Below are 9,680 nucleotides of genomic sequence, written 5' to 3' on the forward strand. Positions count from 1 at the left end.
GGGGGCGTGGGGGGGAGGATTTTGTAGCTCTGTATGATAACACATCTCTTCCTTCCTGCATATGACAAAGATCATAGTGACCACACAGTCTCTTATCTTTTTGTGTTAAAGTAAAACACACAGAGGAAATTTCATCATTGAAAAGCTGAAAAATATAGCAGATGTTAGCAGTTTTGTGTCTTTTCCCTATAGGAATGATGGTACCTCAAAACTTGTAAATCTTTCCATGAGAAGCTCAAAAAGATTTTTCTTAAACCATTACCTCTCTATAACTGTGTGTGGTGTATGTACATGCATACATACACCAGTATATCTTCCTCTTCCCCCACTGAAAGTTTTTAGGAGCCAATTTCTTCCTTTGAGTATACAGGTCATCTAAGTTTTTTTGCTGTAGCTCAGTCTGCAGGACTCATGCCCTGTTCTTTTTTTATTTTTTAATTTGTGCTGGCATTAAGGTTGTAAAAGTATAAATGGATACAATCTAAATCCTCCTTCAAGTACAAACCTAGATTTGCAACCACAGAAAGCAGCCTACACGTACATGCTGTACTGGCTAGACTACTCTTTACCATGACTGCGTCAGTCATTCCTGCCTGTACATACCCTATAAATTTATAAAAGGAGCAGTGTGTGTCTCCTCTCAGTTCTTCTGAATTTCTTGACTGAGTCATAGCAAATTTCCTTTCATGCCTTCCTAGCAAACAGCCTTATTTTTTTGTAAGGCCCTTTTTGACCTCCTAAAAGCTTATTCACTTTGCTATTATGACCAGTTTTCCCTCATCCCCCACTTTCTCTTCATACTGATTTTTCTACATGGGTTCTGTGTACTGCTCTGAAACTCTGGCTGCCTATAGACATGTTTCTTGTGGCGGAAGGGTCTCCTCTCCTGCGCAGCCGCTGCCATGACTTTTACTGCTTTGATAAGGAACATCAAGCATATATTCATGTCCTGGTTTCAGCTGGGATAAAGTTATTTTTCTTCTTAGTAGCTGGTGCAATGCTTGGATTTGGAGTAAGAACAATGCTGATAGCACATTGATGGTTTTGGTTGTGCTAGTTAACGTTTACACCAAGCCAAAGACTTTTCAGGTTCCTGGGCCCTGCCAGCCAGAGGGCTGGAGGGACATGGGAAACTAGGAGGGGACACAGCCAGGACAGCTGACTTGAACTAGCCAAAGAGATATTCCATACCATACGATGTCATGCTGAGTATATAAACTGGGGGAAGAAGAAGGAAGGGGGGGACATTTGGAGCAATGTTGTTTGTCTTCCCAAGTAACCGTTACGCATGATGGAGCCCTGCTTTCCTGGGGATGGCTGAACACCTGCCTGCCCATGGGAAGTGGTGAATGAATTCCTTGCTTTGCTTTGCTTGTGTGCGCGGCTATTGCTTTACCTATTAAACCGTCTTTATCTCAACCTACGAGTTTTCTCACTTTTACTCTTCTGATCCTGTCCCCCATCCCACTGTGAGGGGAGTGAGCCAGCAGCAGCGTGGTGCTTGGTTGCTGGCTGGGGTTAAACCACGACAGTCCTTTCTGGTGCCCAACGTGGGCTCAAAGCGTTCGAGATAACAACTGATTTGATTGGAATGTGCTAGTTCAAATTCACAGCTGTTATTGCTGTTCAGCTGTTGGGGGGCAGGTCTCTGTGCTGGCCCTGGGGCTTGCTTGCCTTACTGTATATTAGGGTCTAGTGCTCATTAGTGGCTGCTTCTTGCTTTCACTGCTTGCTGTGCTGCTGCACTGCTTATCATCTCACCGCGCTGTGCCCGGGAACATTCTGGTAACAGCCATGGCAATGTGCCTGGGCTGGCAGGTGGCCAGGGCATGGCTGCTGTTCTGTGCTGGACAGGCTGGAACTCCAGTGTGAACTTGGGTCAAGGGGACTGTGAGCTGTGGATGAGTCCACGTGGGAGCAGGACACCCCAAAGCCCCTGTGTCCATGAATAAGCCCATGCCTGAGCAGGTGTATCTCGGAGTGTCTGTGGCCATGGTTCTGTCTGTGCTGCAGCATGTATGCCTCTGAAGGAACTGTGGCCCAAGGACAAGCCCACGTTGGAGAACATACACCCCGAAACATCTGTGGCTGTGGATAATTCCGTGCTGCAGTAGCATCAGTGGCTGTGCAGGAGGTCATGCTGGAGCACCTCAAAGTGTGTGGTCATGGATAAGCCCACGACACAGCAGGTACAGCCTTGAAGGGATTGTGGCCAGGGATAAGGCCATGCTGGAGCTGATTTACTTCTGAAGGGACTGTGGCTGTAGGTAAGGCCGTGCTGGAGCAGGTCTGTGGTGATGGCCCATGGATAAGGCCATGTTGGAACAGGTACACCTCGAAGTGACTGTGGCTGTGGCTGAGTCTGTGCCGCAGCAGGTACACCCCTGGAGAGACTGTGGCTCATAACCAAGGCTCCACTTGGAGCAGGTACAGCCCTAAGGGACTGCAGTCCGTGGGTAAGTCCAAGCCGGAGCAGGGGCAAGGGGAGAAGTTCACTGCAATGTTAAACATTATGGGCTGGTACAAAGGGACCTGTGGTGAAGATTTTAATGGATATATCTTTAAATTGTTGTAAGCCATGATTTGAGTTTCATGATATAGGAATGACTATAGCAGGAATCACCAGAACCACTGGAGGACAAGCCTTACAAGAAGCAGTGCAAGTGCAGCGGTGACTCGACCTGAGCTGGCTTTGATGCCTGATCACCCCATACAAAACACAACCTCTCCTCTCCTGAGTGACCACCATAAGAGATCGTGTTCATGGACTAAATGAACTCAGTGGACATTTTGTGGACATTTGTGGACATTTTATAGACATTTTTACAAGGGTGGTGCATAGACTAGGGGAATGATATCTGTGTATTATATCAAAGGGCGTGAAGTGTGATGGTGGTTAACGAGGTTATATTGGAAAGTGTGGCATGATGTAAATGGTATAGAATAAAGCATATATTCATGTCCTGGTTTCAGCTGGGATAAAGTTATTTTTCTTCTTAGTAGCTGGTGCAATGCTTGGATTTGGTGTGAGAACAATGTTGATAGCACATTGGTGGGTTTGGTTGTTGCTGGGTGTTTATACCAAGTCAAGGACTTCTCAGGTTCTTGGGCCCTGCCAGCCAGAGGGCTGGAGGGTCACGAGAAACTGGGAGGGGACACAGCCAGGACAGGTGATCCGAACTAGCTAAAGAGGTATGCCATACTATATGACATCACGCTGAATATATAAACTGGGGGAAGAAGAAGGAAGGAGGGGACATCCGGCATTATGGTGTTTGTCTTCCCGAGTGACCATTACGTGTGACGGAACCCGGCTTCCCTTGGGATGGCCGAGCACCTGCCTGCCCATGGGAAGCGGTGAATGAATTCCTCGCTTTGCTTTGCTTGCGTGCGTGGCTTTTGCTTCACCTATTAAATTGGTCTTATCTCAACCCTCAAGTTTTACCTTCCTTTCCGATTCTCCTCCCCTTCCCTCTGGGTGAGGGGGGAGTGACTGAGTGGCTGCATGGTGCCTGGTTGCCAGCCAAGGCTAAACCACAACACACCAGAGCTCAGTAAGCCAGCAGGAAAAAAAACAAAAAAAAACCCCAGACCTGACAAAAGCAAATAGTTTCCTGTTATTTAATACACAGCTAAAAATGACCAGAATAAATAAGGAAAGAGAAGTAATGCAATAGCAGCCAGCAGCTGCACGGCCTTAGTCATGCTGCAAGAGGAAACACTTGGAGCAGCTTCTTTCCACCTTTATTTATGATGTCTGACTTTTTGGTAGCCATTATTTCCATTAGATGGGTAGGAGAGATTCAGGTCCTAAAGATGAACCTTGTTAGTCTTTTTCTTCTTCCTTTGGTTTTTTTTTTATTTATTTTAAGAACTAATTATCTGATACCAAATTTCAAACGGAACCTAAAGTGATGCCAGAATTTAATCATCTGGTTTAAGTGAACCCGTATGTTTTCCTCTGAAGTCTTATGAAATTTAAAGCTCTATTTTTGAGCCTTCCCTTACTTCAGGCAGGACATGCTTTGTCCTAGCTTGAAGACAAGATGATTTAACCATCCTAGGCTGTTCCCAGAGAAGGATGCCCCAGGGGAAAGCTGCTTCTGAAAACTTTTGAGGGAGCCAAGGCAGGGTCTCAAAATCTGATCAGGACTTTTTTCATGAAGAACCTGAGCAGTGGTGGCAACATCCATTTGAAATTCCAGTAATAGGTGAGATCCAGAAGGTCGTGCCATAGATCTCCACTTGTGCTTTTCAGCAAGCATTATGGTCTAGTTCAGGCATCAAAGAGGGATGTTGCTAAGGGTAAGGTAGTCCTGCAGGTTGAGATTTAACCTTACAGAAGAGCTAGTTTTACAGCTGTTGGACTGGATGAGTCTTGCTTCTCTCTTACCCCAGCCTCAAGCCTTCCTCTCCCAACTCCTTCCTCACTGCCTCATGTTGGATCTAGTAAGTGCATGGTGCTGGGATGCATCAGTTGTGTCAAATCAGCCAGGCCAGCGGGCCAGACCAGGGCCACGAGCCAGAGAAGGGGCACAGCCTCCTCTTTACAGTGCAGCTGACTGTGCGGCTGGCTTGGCTGTTGTTTGGGTAGGAAGTCGGGGATTTCTCCCAGGCATTTTAATGTGGTCACTGCCTGTACTTGCCCATAGTATAAATCTATATGTTAGACAAGAACTCAGAGGAGAAAGAGGAGTTATTTACATGCAACTGTTTGGGACAGTCATGTTTACCAGGGGTGCTTTTGTAAGTCACCTCCCAGTGCTGCAAGCCTTCCATTACCAGAAATAATATTTGATGAAGTAATGTTCCTTAGGGTGTGCTCTTCAGAGAAGAATGACCTATGAAATTAATCTGTTTTAACCTCCCATCCCGTCCCCATGAAAATTCCCACACCAAAAGTTGTACCTTCTGAACAATTCTGCATCTAAACATCAATATTTGAAGAACTTGGTTTTTTTCTGTCACTGTGATCTTTCTGTTAATACAACTACCGACAACTATCAACAACATGCCCAGGCATCTTAAATTTATGATCAGTTTCAGACATCAGGACATGCCTTGTTTTAGAAGTAATGAGCTGGAATACAAGTTTATCTGTAGCAGATACAGGGTGTTTACCTAGTCACATAAGCACATCTCTGTTTCTGCTGATTACAACTGCTCTAAGTAGACATGCCATGACTAACTGATTATACTTCCTCTCTGTTTCTAGGAGACTTTATTTCATTAGACTGTTACTGGAATGAATTGTAAAACTTGTTTTTTAAAATTTAAGCACCACAGCGTGCTGAAATGCACACACCACAATGGGCTCAAATCCACTGGCCTCTAGGAAAGCCTATTCTAGCTCTCAGTTCACCAGTAAACACCCTAAATAATGCTCTCATCCAGAATATGCAAAAAAAATCAAGGGAGGGAGGCGTTTCTTTTTTTTCTTCCTGATCTCTTAGTCTTCTCTCCTTTTGAGAGGCACAAACGGTAGAACCTGAGTCTCACAGGAATACAGGTTGCTGCTGCACCTGTGAGTGGGAGAAGACAACCTGGAGAGAGTTTAGTGGGGCCAAGCTCCCACTGTAATATATTTATATTAAATACTAAACAAAAATATTTCCTACCTTTTGCCTGGATATGAACTAACTGATACGTCCTGTGATTAAAAACACTTCCCTGTGCTACAAGATTGAAATGCAAAGCATGACAGCACCAACTTTCCAATTAAAACTCAAAAACCATCTAAAGCAAATGTAGTATGACATAACTTCCTTAACTCTCTTTTTCACTTTATAAACTTAGCTCAGAACATCTCAGAGAAATAAAGTAACTTTTTTCCCCCAAGGAGAGGGCTGATCTTTGAAACCTCACTTCACATGACTCGGGTGTTTTCTGGTTGTGTGACACTGTGGGAATCCCCTTCAGCCAGCAGCAGAGCCTTCCTCCGTGGTGGCACTGAACCAATGAATTCCCAAACCAGTGTGCATCTACCTTAGTGCCGGAGCTGCTGATTCCTGAGAGATGATGAAGAGTATCAGGCTCAGCAAAGAGCTGGCAAGAGTCCTCCAGGTGCTGGCCTGGAAAACCTGTGCCCACTTGCCTGCTTTACCAGGGGCCTCATCAACACACACCCCCAGTCACCAGAATACCAAGTTTGCGGGGTCACATGCAAACTCAAGTATTCCTGACACTCCTCGAGGCAGGAGCAGGGTCAGACACTGCTGGTAGCTGTGGGGGCTCATGTCTCCTTGCAGGGTGAAGTCTGTGCTACCCAGCATTTCTTTCTGAGAACAGGCATTGCTACAGCCCACTTGCCATGGCTGTGCAGCAGTTTGTGCATGTTTTTTCTCCCAGTTGTGTTCCTGGCTCCTCTTTCCCAGTTTTGGATTTTTTCTTCTTTGCTCTTCCTCACCTTTTTCAAGAAGAAGCGTCAGAAATGGATCCTGCAGCAGCTGGAGGAGCATAAACACAGCTGGAAGAGAGCAACTGACAGGGAAGAGAGCTGTTGCACAGGGGACCAAGACTTAGGTGGCTGTATCAAGGGACAACAGAAAGAGAATAAACAGATGTTTATTAGCTCTCTAGCACCACCCCAAATGACCTCTTTCCATGCATTTGTGAGTAGATGGTAACACTTGTTCACTCTTAAACATTCAAAGACAGAGGGTGGTATATATGGCATGTGCCTGAATGCAACAATGCAATATAATCTTTATCTCAAATATCAAGATATTAGGAGCATTTTTTTAATATTGTGATTTGTTCTTAACTTTTGAGCTATTTGATGATAGCACCTCTGCCTTTACAGGCTGGAAATAAGAGCATGGGAAGGTAAAGAGCTCAATGTCTTCATCCATTAGCTATGCAATGATGTTTCCCATTACAAACCCCTTGCGAGCAGAAGTGGGCTGCAGAAGGCTTACTCTGTCAGGTGCTGGGGACCAGAACATTTTAGTTATTGAAAGTTCCAGAGGGAATAGAACTTTTAAGAGAATGAAGATGTCTTGCTAAATTGGAGATGCCCCTTTATATGCCTAAATACCCTTCCATCTGCCTCCAAAAGGACCCAGGTTGCAGAGGAGGGTCCAGATCATTCCAGTTTTCTCCCACAAGTCAGTAGAGCTACCACAGCGAATTTTGCAGGGGGAAGAAGCTTTGTATCTGAACAGACCAGTACAGTTTTTCTATAAGATCTGGGGTTTGGTTTGGGTTTTTTTTTCATGTTAGGTAAGTATCAAACCAGTTAATTACATTTCTCTTCCAGTAAGATTAAAAATCATAGCAGCAAACACCATGAGTTGGAAGCAAGGAGGGAAGAGTTTGAAGAGCTAGCTTTTGTCAAAGTCTTTAATTTGTTTAAGGCTTGCTGAAGTATAGTTTGAATAGCAGTGGGCTTTCTTGTGTGTGTTGATGCTTGTTTCCTGTTCTCAGTACATTTGTGTTGTTTCTTGCACATTAATGACATGTCTTGCAAGTGTCAATTCGTACTACTCAAAATATTGGCAGGGTAAATACCACAGATGAATTCCAGTGCCTGTTAAAAATTTTTTGTTATTTACAAACTGGGGAGGAGGGGGGATTCTTCTTTTTATCTTCTTCCTTTTTCTGGTTTCTTAACTGAGTTAGCCATGGTTCTTTACATAAGATGCCTAGAAGAGGGGTAATGGAGGAACACAAGGAAGTTGCTTGATCACTGCGGCCCCAGAATTGTTCACCTACCAATCACTAACTGATGTATGAGTGTCCCTGAATCTTACAGTGCATGCATTTCACCTCTATCTATGTATTATTTTTGGAGAAATTCCTTGTCTTTTGTGGATTCAAATGTGCCAGAAATTTGGCTGCAGGAAAATTATTGGCTTGATACTGATTAGCTGTCTTCTTATGGATGAGCTGGTTTCAGTTTTACAAGGGTGAACTCAAGCATCCACATATAATAATCAGCCAGGCTGGGATTTTAGAGTAGCAAATAGAAAAATACACCCAAAAGTACTTACTATGCCAGTTTATTGCAGTTATGTGCCATAATGTATATTTTTTTTCTGCATATAAGACTTTTCAGTGATTTTAAAAGACTGTAACTTGCAATGATAGATGGAGCTATTTCTCCTTCAAAATGTATTTCCTTCTACCTTCATTTGCTAGCTTCCACTTTCTTATATTGATAGTTTTTAGTGAGGGAAAGGGATCTGCAAGAAAAAATAATTTATCCCTTACTTTCTAATTTGACATTAACTTTGTTTTTTGCTCCCTAAGCTCAAAGAAAAGAAAACAATATACATAATTATCTCTGAACCCCTGTAGGTACAGATTTCCTGGGTTAATGATTTTTTTTTCTTTTGGAGCCGATTGATAGGATCAGATGTTGCATTGACTCCAGTTCTATCTTCTGTCTTCATTAAATTAGCGTTTGTTCTCAGTTCTCTCCTTTCTCTCTTCAGCTCTCCTTAAGCTACCAGTCTTAAGAAGTCATCCTTCGTCCACTGATGGTGAAAACCATGTATTTCATAACCTTTTTCCATGAAGGCACAACCAGTCATTTCTACTTCCCTCCCAACAGCCTGCTAGACTGTAAGACAGTAATTTTTTGGGCTTTGACTTACTAGGAAGCTCCAGCTACGAGAGAGATCAGCTGGAGCAAAACTAAAAGCCTGCAAGTTTCCTGTCTGGTTTGGCAATGGGAAAACACACATGATCGGTTATGGGATTTCTCTAACAGTTGCAATAAATACGTGTCTTTCAGTGCAAGGGTAGAGGGGAACCCCGCTTCAGAATTCATGTTTTGACTTGTTCTTTAACATAACTAAGTTTCCTCTGTGAATGTGTGAATTAGAGATGCCACCAAAATTAACATGCCTTCTGGACATGCTGTTCTGATTTAAATTTCATACTTGGAAATTGCCAATGGCTTTCCCAGCTACCTGCTTGGCTACCTGTCACCAGAAATGCTTCACAAATCATGCTAACAGTGTGTGACTGAATTCCTCTGCTGTTTTCAGACATCACTATTGAAGGATCTGTGTCTCAGCACAGGCCTGGCACTGGGGAAATCCCAAAGAGAAGCTTGTGGAGTGGAGGGTTTCGGTAGAGCTCAGTTGCTCAACTGAGAGAGTTGAGTCACTTTTCCCAGAAGGGTTCAAAAAGAGGTCAGGCATGTTAAGTGCAGAGAAAACAGGCTTGGTCTCTAACTGAATTACTTTAATCTCTACCACCCTCTTCTAGGCTGCGTTATTTTGACAATCACCAACCAACCAGTTGTCTTTCCAGCATTTGCTTCCTCCCAACCCCCACCCCCACTTTTGTTTATACTCTTTTCTAGCTTTTATCATTTGTGTCAGTGTTAAAAAGCTTTGACTGAGATTCTGACCAGCTTTATTACTGTACCTCCCTGCAAAAGGAGGATCTTCGCCCTGAAAGCTTGCAGTTGGTAAGAGCAGGCCATAAAGGGCTAAGAGAAAGGGAGGAATCTCTCTGTTGGTTGAGGAAGAGCTGAACTACAGTGAAATCAAGTGATTCATCCAATCTTACTCAGAAATCAAAGCTGCCCAGTCCTTACCTAGTGCTCTGAATGCAAGATACTCTTGCTGTACTTGCCTGCTTTCCTTTTGTCAGAAATCCAACGGCAGTGGTGTAAACTTTGCTCAGGGAGCCTTCAGGTGGCCAAACATCATCTTTATTAATATTAA

Source organism: Falco cherrug, chromosome 2 (genome assembly GCF_023634085.1).
Source record: "Falco cherrug isolate bFalChe1 chromosome 2, bFalChe1.pri, whole genome shotgun sequence".
NCBI classification, from domain to species: Eukaryota; Metazoa; Chordata; class Aves; order Falconiformes; family Falconidae; genus Falco; species Falco cherrug.